Source organism: Pelobates fuscus, chromosome 3, assembly GCF_036172605.1.
Source record: "Pelobates fuscus isolate aPelFus1 chromosome 3, aPelFus1.pri, whole genome shotgun sequence".
NCBI lineage: Eukaryota > Metazoa > Chordata > Amphibia > Anura > Pelobatidae > Pelobates > Pelobates fuscus.
In genome coordinates this window covers 393,399,203-393,414,997 of record NC_086319.1, presented here as the reverse complement: position 1 = coordinate 393,414,997, position 15,795 = coordinate 393,399,203, and the positions used below count along the sequence as shown (strand labels likewise).

The 15,795-nt window shown below is 40.2% G+C and overlaps 2 non-coding genes across 2 annotated transcripts; one reads left to right on the top strand and one right to left on the bottom strand.

Moving 5' to 3' along the window:
• Nucleotides 1-5,248: 5,248 nt before the first annotated feature.
• TRNAS-GCU (transfer RNA serine (anticodon GCU)) lies at nt 5,249-5,330 on the bottom strand. The gene has a single exon. It is a non-coding gene; the product is annotated as a tRNA-Ser (tRNA).
• Nucleotides 5,331-6,508: 1,178 nt separating this feature from the next.
• Nucleotides 6,509-6,581, top strand: TRNAM-CAU (transfer RNA methionine (anticodon CAU)). The gene has a single exon. It is a non-coding gene; the product is annotated as a tRNA-Met (tRNA).
• Nucleotides 6,582-15,795: the final 9,214 nt, after the last annotated feature.

Below are 15,795 nucleotides of genomic sequence, written 5' to 3'. Positions count from 1 at the left end.
AAAGACTAAGCTGGTGCTGTTTGCCTCAAACCCCTCAACAGAAATCATCCAGAAGCCCCTGGAAGATGTCGGAGCAGCTGTGCAAACCAGAGGAGAATATATCTGAGCAAGAATGCGCTTAACTGACCCCGTAAAAAAAAAACACAACCACACCTTGAACCTCCGCCATCGGAGAAGTCTTACGTCTGGTCAGTAGATATTAAAGCAAAAGTTGAATTATGGCTCAAGCAATCAATATTGGGTATGGCAGCTGGAAGTGAACTAGTTTGACACAGTTAATGGGAACATATGACACAGTGTTATCATAGTTACGGTGAATATGTATATCAATATTTCATCATAGATTGTCACTACATGGAATAAGCATTGTCGATTAAATATATCAAATTGAAATATCGATAACGTAGAATCCAGCTAAGACAGTAATGCAGCAATTGGTAGTATAGGAAATTACATCTCAACAAAAACAGAGCCTTAAAAGGCCTAAAAATCATGGTGGCTACCCAGTATTAAAGGGACACTATAGTCACCACAACATCTACAGCTTATTGTATTTGTTCTGGTGAGTATAGTCATTCCCCTCAGGATTTTTGCTGTAAATATTGTTTTTTTCAGAGAAAAGGTAATGTTTACATTACAGCCTAGGGATACCTCCACTGGCCACTCCCCAGATGGCTACTAGAGGTGCTTCCTGGGGCACTGCTGCACAGTGTGACTGCCATTCAATGTCTCCACCCTCTGCATGCAGACACTGAACTTTCCTCATAGAGATGCATTGATTCAATGCATTTCTATAACGAGATGCTGATTGGCCAGGGCTGTGTTTGGCGTGTGCTGGCTCTGCCCCTGATCTGCCTCCTTGAAAGCCTCATTCCAATTCTATGGGAAAGCATTGTGATTGGCTCAGAGATTTACTTCTGATGATGTCAGCCAAGCAGGCAGATCAGGGGCAGAGCAAGCAGCAGTTTGTGTTCCTAACCCTATAGTGTTCCTTTTATTAGGGATCAATCAACCTGAGTGTATATCCCTCTCCAGGATGCATGTAGGGAAAAAACAATGTCAATGTAGCTGTGGCAAAAATGCCTCTGCCACGTGTTCTTGGAGTGGCCTGCTGGCCAGCCTCCTGCCAAAAGACTATGGGGCCCTTTAAAAACTATAGGAACAAACTTGGTTCGTGGGATTTTATATTTGGTTCGGGAACTGAACAGCCGCATGAACCAGAGACCACCCTGGAGCTTGTTAAGCCCTATTAACACCTTGGAATGATTCTAACCTCAGTGTTCTAATTGTTTGCTATTCGCATGAATGACCACGAGGTGGCGGCCATCTTGTTCCCGTGAACGCAGGCAGCGGTGTTTGGTTGTGGAGTTCAGGGAACTGTTTTCGGACACTGAAATTCCCGAACAACGCTGGACTCCCAGGATCACCTGCGTTCGGTTCTACACTACTTAGAAGGGCATTGATCGGTGGAATTGTTCCCACGAACAAGGTGAATGAGCTCCAGGGTAAGAACATTGACTATGTTTCGTAGTTTGTTTGGTATTTAAACTACCGAACTAGCCCTGATTCTCTGGAACTGTTTTGGGCATGGGTCCATGCGCGCGGTTGGTCAAATTATGACTAGGGGAAGGCTATACCAGCTATAATCCCTGCTCCTGGGATTGTTCTTTGGATTGCTATAATCACTAGCTCTTGTAAAAGCTACCCTGCTACATCTGCTATACTCTCTTGGAGGAGAGGTCTTCTCACTGGGAGCTTGATGCAGGAGTTCGGTCTTGGAAGAGAAGGGACGGCAAGACCCCAGCCAAGCTGCGGCGGCTAAGGGGCTACGGTGCTTATGGTGTTTGGTGGTGTGCTTATGGTACTCAGCAACAACTAGGAAGCATCGATTGGCAGAGGTACCCAGTCGTGGTGCCAGGCTGTCTATCACAGTAGCATTTATGGAAAGAAGAAACAAAAAAGATAAAATTAAAAAAGATAAATGGCCCATAACAGCACCAGCACATAGGGGTAACCCAGGCACAATATGTTAACATAAGTGCAATATGTGTGCCTCCAAGGGCACAGGCCCCCTTCCCGCCCCTCCTGGGCCAGTAAGCATCCCCCCAGCAAGAGTTAATCAACACGGTGGCACTGGAATGTCATATTAGTCATTGTCCTGTGAGATTTGCCAGGGCAGTATGAAAGCATGTCTCCTCTCAGTCACCGGTCTGCCGGAGGACCCGAAAAGGGCTCACAATGGTTTGCACAACTTCCTCCGGGCCCTTGCATAATCTTGAGGAAGAGGCTCCATAAAGGACTGCAGGGATCCGCCCATGAGGCACTAGAGTGGGCCTGCAACTCCTCGGGGCACAAAGGTGCTGACAGAATAGGCTCCAGGATATGTCCATAGTGACAGCCTGTCACTGCGATCAGAGGTTACTATGTGTCAGCCTATTGGCTGACCCATAGTAACTGCAGGCAGGATCCCCCTGCAGATCACGGTGGGGGGCATGCCTGGCCACCCAGGCACTCCCCCTGTGGCCAATTACCGTGATCTGCAGGAGGTGATCACAGTGACAGCCTGTCACTGTGATCACTGATCCTGTGTGTCAGCCAGTGATGTAAAATCACTGGCTGACACTGTCTCTGCCCCTCTGCTCCCCTCTTAACCCCTTAATGTTACAAAATAAAATAAATTACAGTTACACATCAAATATACTTAGATCATTTATATATATATATATTATATATATGATCTAAGTATATATATATATATATATATATATATATAGACACACACATTAACACATACACTAAGTGTATTTTAATATTTATATATACCGTATTTATCGGCGTATAACACGCCCCGGCGTATAACACGCACCTCATTTCCAGAAGGAAATTCCAGGAAATTTCCACCCCTCCCATAGTATTCCCCCCCCTCATCCCATAGTGTTCCCCCCCCTTTCCATAGTAATCCCCCCCCCTCCCATAGTATTCTCTCCCCCCATAGTATTCTCCACCCCCTCCCATAGTGTCCCCCCCCCTTTCCATAGTATTCTTCCCCCCCTCCCATACTATTCTCCACCCCCCATAGTGTGTCCCCCCCCCCCTCCCATAGTGTCCCCTAGTGCACTTTCCCTCTGTCCCATATTTACTTACCTGTCTTGAAGCGTGGGCCGGCTTCACAGCGCGCACCGCGGAACTGGAACTTAAATTTCAGGTTCCGGTTTCCGGCGGGACTGAAAGGAAGTGTGCACACAATAGTGTGCACACTTCCTTTCAGTCCCGCCGGAAACCGGAACCTGAAATTTAAGTTCCAGTACCGGCGGGACTGAAAGGAAGTGTGCACACAATAGTGTGCACACTTCCTTTCAGTCCCGCCGGAAACCGGAACCTGAAATTTAAGTTCCAGTTCCGCGGTGCGCTCTGTGAAGCCGGCCCACGCTTCAAGACAGGTAAGTAAATGTGGGATATCGGCGTATAACACGCACCCATGATTTTCTCCCTATTTTCAGGGAGAAAAAGTGCGTGTTATACGCCGATAAATACGGTAATTATATATATATTAATATCAAAATACACGTAGAAGGATATTTATTAAATATATACATAATTATAATTATATATATATATATTTTATAATAAAAAAAATATAAATACGTAAAAAAAAAAAAAAAAAAAAAAAAAAAATATATATATATATATGTGTGTAATTTCGTTCTCACTGTATTTTGATATTAATATATATATATTGATATCAAAATACACGTAGAACGAAATAATATATATGTATATACCTAAGTATATATACGTATACATCACTATATGTATACCTATATATAAATAAAAATAATTGTAAAAAAAATTATATACATATATATATATACATATATATATCCACACACGTGTATATATAATAATTTTACATATATATTTATGTAATAATTTTACCTAATTAGGTATCCTAATTAATTACAATTAGCGGGACCTGCCTAACAACCCAGGCCAAAAGTATAGGGAATTTTATTTGCTAGCACTATATTTAACCCTATAACTTTCCAAGACACTATAAAACCTGTACATGGGGGGTACTGTTTTACTCGGGAGACATCGCTGAACACAAATATTTGTGTTTCAAAACCGTAAAATGTATTACAACAATGATATCGTCAGGGAAAGTGAAATTTATTGCATTTTTCGCACACAAACGGCACTTACACTGACGATATTTTTGCTGTAATACTTTTTACTGTTTTGAAACACAAATATTTGTGTTCAGCAAAGTCTCCTGAGTATAACAGTACCCCTCATGTACAGGTTTTAGGGTGTTTTCAAAAGTTACAGAGTCAAACATAAGGCTTGCGTTTCAGTTTTTTCACAATGAAATTCGCCAGATTGGTTACGTTGGCTTTGAGACCGTATAGTAGCCCAGAAATAAGAATTACCTCCATAATGGCATACCATTTGCAAAAGTAGACAACCCAAGGTATTGCAAATGGGGTATGTTCAGTCTTTTTTAGTAGCCACTTAGTCACAAACACTGGCCAAAATTGGCTTTCAAATTAGTTTTTTGCATTTTTCACACACAAACAAATATTAACGTTAACTTTGGCTAGTGTTTGTGACCAAGTGGCTACTAAACAAGACTGGACATACCCCATTTGCAATACCTTGGGTTGTCTACTTTTGCAAATGGTATGCCATCATGGGGGTAATTCTCATTCCTGGGCTACCATACAGTCTCAAAGGCAACGTAACCAAACTGGCAAATTTCAATGTGAAAAAACTGAAAAGTGTAACATGCTTTATTTGACCCTGTAACTTCCCAAAACACCATAAAACCTGTACATAGGGGGTACTGTTTTACACGTGAGACATCGCTGAATACAAATGTGTGTATTTTATTGCAGTAAAAGCAAACAGTATAATGACATTCACAGTTAGAATGTCACATAGAACTAAGAAAATTTAAAAAAATCTTATTTTCTCTCATTTTTTTATATTGTATTCATATTAAGTTATGTTCCATACCTAAATGAAAGCCCTGTTTCCCCTGAATAAAATGATATATAATAAGTGTGGGTGCATTTAATATGAAAGAGGTGAATTACGGTTGGACAGACATATAGCACAAATGCCAGGTTTTGTTTACGTTTTTTTTGGATCACAACTTGTACATTTGGCTGCGGTCTTAAGGGGTTAAATGCAAGATTACGTTCGTAGCTCTTTTGATATATACACAGAGGAGATGAGCAATAAGAAACGACGAGGATGGGATTCGAACCCACGCGTGCAGAGCACAATGGATTAGCAGTCCATCGCCTTAACCACTCGGCCACCTCGTCACATTAATGAGGCTCACTAAGTGAGATTTTCAGTCTGCAGTCCAACTTCTCCCCCCATTGCCAGAATTCACATGTTTATTTAATAGCAAATTATTCAGCCACTTCATTTCATGAACTAGAGGTGGTTTCACGAGTTTTACTCTTAGGAATTTTTCACAAATAAATTTGCTCTCTTCGATCAAATTAACAATTATGAGGATTGAAGAAAAGATTCCTTGGGACTGATATTAAAAGACCTGTGCACTGACGAGTCTTTTTACTAAACGCCAGATTTTGAGATATAATTCTGTGGACAAGGCCTAATTCTGAAGGGATAGGCAATTCTCATATTTACTAAAGTCAAACCTGGTTGTAATTTTTTTTCCTCCAAAATGAATGTTTGATGTGGACATGTACAGAGCAGGGATTACATTTTTTTTTTAGGAATTAGTCCCCACTGATTGGCTCCAGGGCCCTTCATAATAAAGTGGGGGGTAAACCTATTGTTCCCCTCCAGACCCCACCCATTGGAAGCGGGTGGTAACCGTAAGTAACAAATGGGGGGTTTAAGCTAACCAATCAGAGTGCTCTGAGACAAATTGCATTTTTATAAGGCTTTCATAAGGCTTTACCTGCCCTGCAAGCTCAGTCAGTCTGCACAGGGGTGGAGATGGAGTATTTTTCATCGTGTTTTTTTTTTTTTTTTTTTTTTTTTATCGATCAAGTTCTTTTTTAATTTTAATAATTGTGATGCGACTTTATGGAGTTTTAATTTCCTTTTTTTGGGACTGAAGACAAGAAGTTGGAAGAAGACGTCTAATAGTAAGTAGTATTTTATTTTATTTTACAGGTATTTTGTTCTTTGTCCCACCTATTAATTATTATTAAAATGAGGGGGGTAAGTAGGGTATTTTTTTAAATTTTGTGGTGACTAGTAGCCATTATCATTATTAGGGCCCCCTTTTAATAATAACAGTATTTAACAATATTGCTTTTCTTATTTGCATTGTATTTCTTTTAAGACTGTATGCAGTTATTTTCATAGTAATACAATTAATCATTAATACAATGAACAACAAATGAAGTTATCCTATTCTTACAGGAGCTATGATTTTGTCAAAGTAAAAATTTATTAATTCAGTGATAAAACAATGCAATAGTTAATACTAATAGTTAATATTCAGATAAATTTGCTATCTGCCTTGTTAGCGCAGTAGGTAGCGCGTCAGTCTCATAATCTGAAGGTCGTGAGTTCGATCCTCACACAGGGCACTGTATTTTTTTTTTTTTTGTATAGCAGAAATCTACCATATCTACACATTGAACAAGATATATTTGTAAATATAAAATATATATATATGAACGAATAATAAGGTGCACTCCTGGATTTAAATCGTGTTCAATTTACTGTGTCCATAAATTCAAAGTTCAAAAGATCAACGTTTCGACCTATTCCGGTCTTTATCAAGATCAGAACAAAGTGTATAACAATAAGTGCATATTTATAAGAAATTCAACATATTTACTTACCAGGTGAAATGCATAGAACCTCCGCAAATGATCGGAACCCGGAAGTGTGCAGAAGCCGCGGGAGACGTCATTGTGTTACGTCCCGTGGTAATTACAGTGCTTGCTCAGCAACCTAAGTGATATTAAAGTGAGTGAATAGAAGATAGCAACAAACTATCATTCTAACACCGGAGGATATTAGAGATTACAGAAGAGACTACACCGAGTGTGTATGAATGAGGAACTGTGTCAAATACAAAAAACAAGTGATATGTAAACGTGAAAACTGTGTAGTGATTGAAATCAGTGAAGTGTGTCTCTGCTGTAGATAGGAATATACTATATCTGTATCGGACAATGGTCTGTGGAATACACAATTCTTCTTTAACAAATACACAATGATCTTATTCTAACAGAAAGGGGATTATTTAGAGGTATTCTGAATTTGTATTACTAATATTTAAGGTACCACAGAATCCAATATCCCCATACAGAGAGCCAAGTGTGTATAAGGTGGAGGAGACAATCTAGCCAATGTGCATAACATATTTGATATTGCATTGTATTCCAAAATTAATATAGTCTATATTGAAAAAATATATATAAAATAAAATGTATAATTATTGAAGAAATACCGTGGCCCACTAGAGGAGTATGTCACGACTGCATTTTATAAGTAAAACAATTACAGGAACATAGATAAAACTATGTTCTCGTTCAGTCCATTTGGGACCACAGTGTTCAAATGGTATATCCAAAAGGCTTCTCGTTGTAGTAATCGGCGTGATCTGTCTCCTCCACAAGGTAAAGGTGGTACATGTTCGATGGCAATAAATCGAAGTGCTGGCAACCGGTGTCCAGCTTCCTGAAAATGTTTCGCCACAGGTTTCTCAGATCTTTGGTCTCAATGTGCTGTGTTAATCGTAGATTGGTGTCCTCGAATCCGATCCCTTAGTGTGAGGTTGTTTTTTCCGACATATGCCAGGACACATGGACAAGTAATATGGTAAATAGTGATGTACCGAATTGTTCGCCGGCGAATAGTTGCCGGCGAACATAGCATGTTCGCGTCCGCCACCACGGGCGAACACATGCGGTGTTCGGTCCGCCCCCTATTCGTCATCATTGAGTAAACTTTGACCCTGTACCTCACAGTCAGCAGACAAATTACAGCCAATCAGCAGCACACCCTCCCTAGCAGACCCTCCCACCTACTGGACAGCATCCATTTTAGATTAATTCGGAATCTGCAACCATTTTTTTTTCCAATTTTTTTTTTTTTTTTGTGCATATAAATGTTACAAGCAGATACTCCCCCCAGACACTCTGTATTACTGCAGATACTCCCTCCAGACACCCTGTGTTACTGCAGATACTCCCTCCAGACACTGACACAGAGCAGAATAGGGACTGTTCCCCCTACACTTGGCAGATATGGATTGACACCTATCCTAAGGATCCCTGATACACACTGACACGAAGCCCTCCATGGGTGAAGATGGATTAATTTTTTTTTTGCGCTCAGGTTTTTTATTTTATTTTTAAGTTCGACGGGTATGATGGCTTTTTATTTGGCCCTTTTTGGGGCTGAAAAATGAAGATTTTAGAAAAAAGAAGACGTTGAATAGTAAGTTGAATTTTACTTTACAGGGTAGTAATTTTATTCCCCCCTCACTATTTTTTAGGGTGAGGGGGGTAGGTAGGGGCTTTTTTATTTGGTTGTGTGACTAGGGGCTTGGGGGACACACATTGCATACACACTATACACACACTGCACACACTATACACACACTACACACAATATACACACACTATACACACACTACACACAATATACACACACTATACACACAATATACACACACTGTACACACTATACACACACTGTACACACTATGCACACACTGCATACACTATGCACACACTATACACACACACTACACACACTGCATACACACTGCACACAATATACACACACTACACACACTGCACACACTGCATACACTATAAACACACTGCATACACTATACACACACTGCACTAACTATACACACACTGCATACACACTATACACACACTGCATACACACTATACACACACTATACACACTGCACACACTATACACACACTGCATACACACACTACACACAATATACACACACTATACACACACTATATACACAATATACACACACTGTACCCACTATACACACACTGTACACACTATGCACACACTATACACACACACACACACACACTACACACACTGCATACACACTGCACACAATATACACACACTACACACACTGCACCCACTGCCCACACTATACACACACTGCACACACTGCATACACTATACACACACTGCACTAACTATACACACACTGCACACACTATACACACACTGCATACACACTATACACACACTGCACACACACTACACACAATATACACACACTATACACACAATATACACACACACTGTACACACTATACACACACTGTACACACTATGCACACACTGCATACACTATGCACACACTATACACACTATACACACACTGCACACACTACACACTCTATACACACACTGCATACACACTGCATACACACTATACACACACTACATGCACTACACACACTGCATACAACACTATACACACACACTATACACACAGCATACACTATGCACACACTGCACACTCTATACACACACTGCACACACTATACACACACTGCACACTATGCACACACTGCATACACTATACACATTGCATACACACTGCACACACTGCATACACTATACACACACTGCACTAACTATACAGACACTGCACTAACTATACACACACTGCATAAACCCTATACACACACTGCATACACCCTATACACACACTGCATACACACTATACACACACTGCATACACACTATACACACTGCACACACTATACACACACTGCACACACTACATGCACTACACACACTGCATACACACTATACACACACTGCACACTCTATACACACACTGCACACACTACACACACTGCACACACACTACACACACTGCATACACACTGCACACACTATGCACACACACTGCACACACTATACACACACTATACACACACACACACACACACACTATACACACAATATACACACACTGTACACACTATACACACACTGCATAAACATACATTTAAAAAAAATTGCAGCTGTTTTTTACATTTCAAAGTTGGGGAGGGGGGTGCCAAATAAAGGATCCGCCCCGAGTGCCAAATGCTCCAGGTACGCCCCTGTATAGAGGGGAGCCATGTTACTCTGTATATACAGAGGAGCCATGTTTACACTGTATATAGAGGGGAGCCATGTTACACTGTATATAGAGGGAAGCCATGTTACTCTGTATATAGAGACGAGCTATGTTTACACTGTATATAGAGGGAACCATGTTACTCTGTATATAGAGAGGAGCCGTGTTTACACTGTATATAGAGGGGAGCCATGTTACACGGTATATAGAGAGGAGCCATGTTTACACTGTATATAGAGGGAGCCATGTTACTCTGTATATAGAGAGGAGCCGTGTTTAGACTGTATATAGAGGGGAGCCATGTTACTCTGTATATAGAGAGGAGCCATGTTTACACTGTATATAGAGGGGAGCCATGTTACTCTGTATATAGAGGGAGTCATGTTATTCTATATATATAGAGGGAGCCATGTTTACACTGTATATAGAGGGAACCATGTTACTCTGTATATAGAGAGGAGCCGTGTTTAGACTGTATATAGAGGGGAGCCATGTTACTCTGTATATAGAGAGGAGCCATGTTTACACTGTATATAGAGGGGAGCCATGTTACTCTGTATATAGAGGGAGCCATGTTATTCTGTATATAGAGGGAGCCATGTTTACACTGTATATAGAGGGGATCCATGTTACTCTGTATATAGAGAGGAGCCATGTTACTCTGTATATAGAGGGGAGCCATGTTACTCTGTATATAGAGAGGAGCTATGTTTACACTGTATATAGAGGGAACCATGTTACTCTGTATATAGAGAGGAGCCGTGTTTACACTGTATATAGAGGGAAGCCATGTTACTCTGTATATAGAGAGGAGCCATGTTTACACTGTATATAGAGGGGAGCCATGTTATTCTGTACATAGAGAGGAGCCATGTTTACACTGTATATAGAGGGGAGCCATGTTACTCTGTATATAGAGGGAGCCATGTTACTCTGTATATAGAGAGGAGCTGTGTTTACACTGTATATAGAGTGTGTTACTTTGTATATAGAGAGGAGCCATGTTTACACTGTATATAGAGGGGAGCCATGTTACTCTGTATATAGAGGGAGCCATGTTATTCTATATATATAGAGGGAGCCATGTTTACACGGTATATAGAGGGAAGCCATGTTACTCTGTATATAGAGAGGAGCCATGTTTACACTGTATATAGAGGGAGCCATGTTACTCTGTATATAGAGAGGAGCCATGTTTACACTGTATATAGAGGGGAGCCATGTTTACACGGTATATAGAGGGAGCCATGTTACTCTGTATATAGAGGGAGCCATGTTACTATCTGAGGTGGTTAACTATGATTGGCCCTGGCATGTTTGTTAGTCTGGCCTGCATGGTTGTCTGGCATGAATAAAAGTAGCATGTTTCAACTATATTAGTAGTTAGACTAGTTTGCACTAAAACATGTGCAAATGGGGAGTTTGCGGTTGTGCAAATGGACTGTTTGCGGTTGTTTGCGGTGCGTTAAACGGGGAGTTTGGTCTGTCACTGTGAAGCGGGCGTAACCCTTACACTACCTGATCGATACAACATCATACCTGATGTTTTGAAGCACGTTATTCCAAACAATTTAGGAATGTTAGGTGATTTATGCCCTTTATGGATTAAAACCAGACTCTGCATCAACTATGTAATTTTCCATGGGAGTTTTGCCATGGATCCCCCTCCGGCATGCCACAGTTCAGGTGTTAGTCCCCTTGAAACAACTTTTCCATCACTATTGTGGCCAGAAAGAGTCCCTGTGTGTTTTAAAATTCGCCTGCCCATTGAAGTCTATGGCGGTTCGCGTGGTTCGCCCGTTCGCGAACATTTGCGGAAGTTTCCGTCCGCCGTTCGCGAACCGAAAATTTCGTGTTCGCGACATCACTAATGGTAAACTATATGATCCGTGGTACAGGTGATGTATAGTTTTATTGGGTATCTTTTGCCACTGTGCGGATGTACAAAGAAGGTCCCGGTAATCATGTGGCTGCAGGTCATGCAGCCAGTGCATTTATAGCATCCTCCTTTAAATTTTGTCATGGTTTTGTTATAGCAATGACTAGGGTCTCCTTTAACTAGTAAATCACGTACATTTTTATTTCTTTTGAAACTGATGATTGGTTTGGAATTGGAATATAACCGGTAGATTTCTATTTGAGTCTAGGATATCCCAGTGTTTATTTATAGAACTGCAGATTTTCCAAGTTTCAGAATGGTATGTAAGTGGTAGATACATTTTATTAATATTCTTCGAATTAGGAGTACTCAGATTTCCAGATTCTTCAAACCGGTTAACTGCTCTCTCCTTAGCTTGTTTCAAGATCCTAGGGTGATATCCTCTCTCGAGGAACCGATCCCACATTTGTTGTAATTGTTTTTCCCTAGTGTCTTCATCACTATTGTATCGCAACACGCGTAAAAATTGTGATATAGGCAAAGAATCTTTTAGTCGTTGTGGATGAAAGCTAGTTGCTTGTAGTAATGTATTACGGTCAGTTTCTTTCCGGTATAGCTTACGACCAATCGAGTTACCCTTTCTAAAAATGGTAACATCCAAGAATTCAATGTACTCATGATGCCAAGACGATGTCAACGTGACTGGTAGTGGAGAAGAATTAACTTCTTGTATCATCAAATGCAGTTGATCAAGTGTCCCTTTCCAAATAATAAGGATATCATCCACAAAGCGTAGGTATTTAATAAAATGTTGTTGGTATTTGGATAATATAAATTCTTGTTCTAAACAAAACATAAACGCATTTGCATAGGAGGGCGCCATCGCGCCCCCATGGCTGTTCCGGAGACTTGCAGGTAAAAAGCATCTTCAAATGTAAAGTAGTTGCAGGTTAATGCAATCTTAAGAAATTCCAATAGGTATTCTATTGGTGGGCCTTGATACACAGATGACTTGCAGAGTATTTCACGGACTGATTCTATTCCTTCTTGATACGTATAATGGTGTATAAACTTTGTACATCAAGTGTAACAAATAATGTTTCCATATTATCCAGTATCACTGTAGCCATCTGTTGTGTCTTTCAGACAGGTAGGTAATAATTGTACACTTGTGTTGATATAAAAATCAACATACTTTGCTATTGTTTCAATTAACCCATCTCTTGCGGACACTATAGGTCTTCCAGGGGGGTTAACCGGATCTTTATGTACTTTCGGCAAAGTATACAAGACAGGATGTTTGGGGTGCTTAATGAGGAGGCCTTTAGCTGTCCGTTCATCCAGATAATCAGCTGTAGTCCCAAGTTCAATATGTTGTATAATGATTCTCTTGAATATATTTACAGGATCGAATGTGATTCTGCGGTAAACATTCTCATCGTTTAATTGTCGTATAATTTCTTTTCTATAATTACTGTATGATTGAATCACTATGGCGCCCCCCTTATCCACTGGACGGATGACAATCGAAGGGTCCTGGATCAAGTCCTTTAAGGCATTCTGTTCTTCCTTGGTTAAATTTGATTTGAGATGCATTGAAGTACTCAAAATCTGTTTAACGTCATGTTGTACAGCTTGTACAAAAGCCTTTATAGACGGGTTGGTGGTATGGACATCTTTCTTCTCTTTAGACACTACAGGTACAACTATTTTAGTAGAAGGTTCCCTCATAATTTCATTACAGTATGGATTTCTCTGTACTTTATATAGTTCAATTTCCATGTCAAATAAAGCAGGTTTTCTTGTTGGCACAAAAGTTAGTCCCTTATTTAGTACCGAATGGTGGTATGGAGTTAGTATTTTGTCTGATAAATTAAAAACTACTGTTGTCACCTCTGTAGAGGAGGTTTTCCTCTGGCGCTTGTATTTCTTGTAGTTCTTTTATCCTCTTCGTATCGGCCTATTCCTCAGGTGCTTGTAGTGGAGGTATTTATTGCAGCAGGAGGATCGTTGGTATGTTGACCCTCGTCTAAAAAAGTAATGGATTTGTGGGATGAACTTTCCGATCTAGATTCCGTATCTGATGTAGATTCTCCTGAGCTTAGGTCGATTGTTTGAAATGACGGTCTGCGAATCCGTTGTCGGACTCGCGAAGTATAGGTCCTGGAAGTTTCAGTGCCACTTAGCCAGCGGTATACTTGATGATGTTGATGATCGAGATTGACCTTCTCTAACTTCTGTTTTTGGAATCTGATTAATGCATTTTGGTATTTATTGATTTCATCTTGTAACTTGATCATAAGTTCTACGGTGGGTGGTGCTTGTAAAGAGATGGCGTTGCTAAGTTCAACTTCACGAATAGATGTTTTCACTTGTACTAATTCCTTTCCCACTTCTTCTACGACCATCCAGTCCAATTAGCATTTATTAGCAATACCCATCCATTTTCTACAGAAGTCGGGGTTTTGACGACCTTTAGTAGGAGCGTTTTTGAACCGGAATCCTCTAGGGATGCGTCTAGCTCTGTAATAATCATATATAAATATACCGTGGAGATCAAGGTCCACTTCTCTTTTCTTAAGTTTCAGTAGATCATTATACAGATCCTTAGCTGTATTCATATGTGTAAGGTCCTGTGTGGTCCGCGGCCAAAGTACAGCTTCTGCCTGTGCATCAGTAATGGACAATGTAACAGCTGTTGTCTCAAGTGCACCTGCTCTTGACAAAAAATCCTCCATAAAATCCAATCTTGGAGAAGGTGAATGAAATCACCGGTTAGTGGATATACCACTAATGTTTAATCGATGAGTGGAGGTGCACAAACTAAGAGACTCGCAGCCCTTGTATGCTATAAATGCACTGGCTGCGTGACCTGCAGCCACATGATTACCGGGACCTCCTTTGTACATCCGCACAGTGGCAAAAGATACCCAATAAAACAATACATCACTTGTACCACGGATCATATAGTTTACCTTATTACTTGTCCGTGTGGCCTGGCATATGTCGGAAAAACCAGCCTCACACTAAGGGATCGGATTCGAGGACACCGCACATTGAGACAAAGATCTGATAAACAAACACCGCACATTGAGACCAAAGTTCTAAGAAACCCGTGGCGAAACATTTTCTGGAAGCTGGACACCGGTTGCCAGCACTTCGATTTATTGCCATCGAACATGTACCACCTTTACCTCGTGGAGGAGACAGATCACGCCGATTACTACAACGAGAAGCCTTTTGGATATACCATTTGAACACTGTGGTCCCAAATGGACTGAATGAGAACATAGTTTTATCTATGCTCCTGTAATTGTTTTACTTATAAAATGCAGTCGTGACATACTCCTCTAGTATTATTACCAATTATTTTTGTAATATGAAGTACACTAGTCAGAGGTTAAATATAGCCTTGCATTCTAGTGGAAATAGTTCCTCGTTATTTTTATTTTTATTTTTTATTATTATTATTTTTGTGTTTAGCAGTGGTATTATTCTTGTAGCTTTATCAACTAGACTAGTATTCAATTTCAAGCAGGTGGACAACCTGATGCCTTAGATCTTTTTTCCTGAGTTGTGCCTTTAACAGCCTATGATTCTTATTTAAGCTTTATTTATTATTTAACACTCATAATTTGTTACCAGAATGATATTTCTCATTTCTAGTTTAGCTGTTATTACATATAGATTAACTATATAGAGAATGACCATTGCAGATGTTTATGATCTAAAAGCGCTACGGAATCTGTTGACGCTATATAAATGGCAATAATAATAATAATAA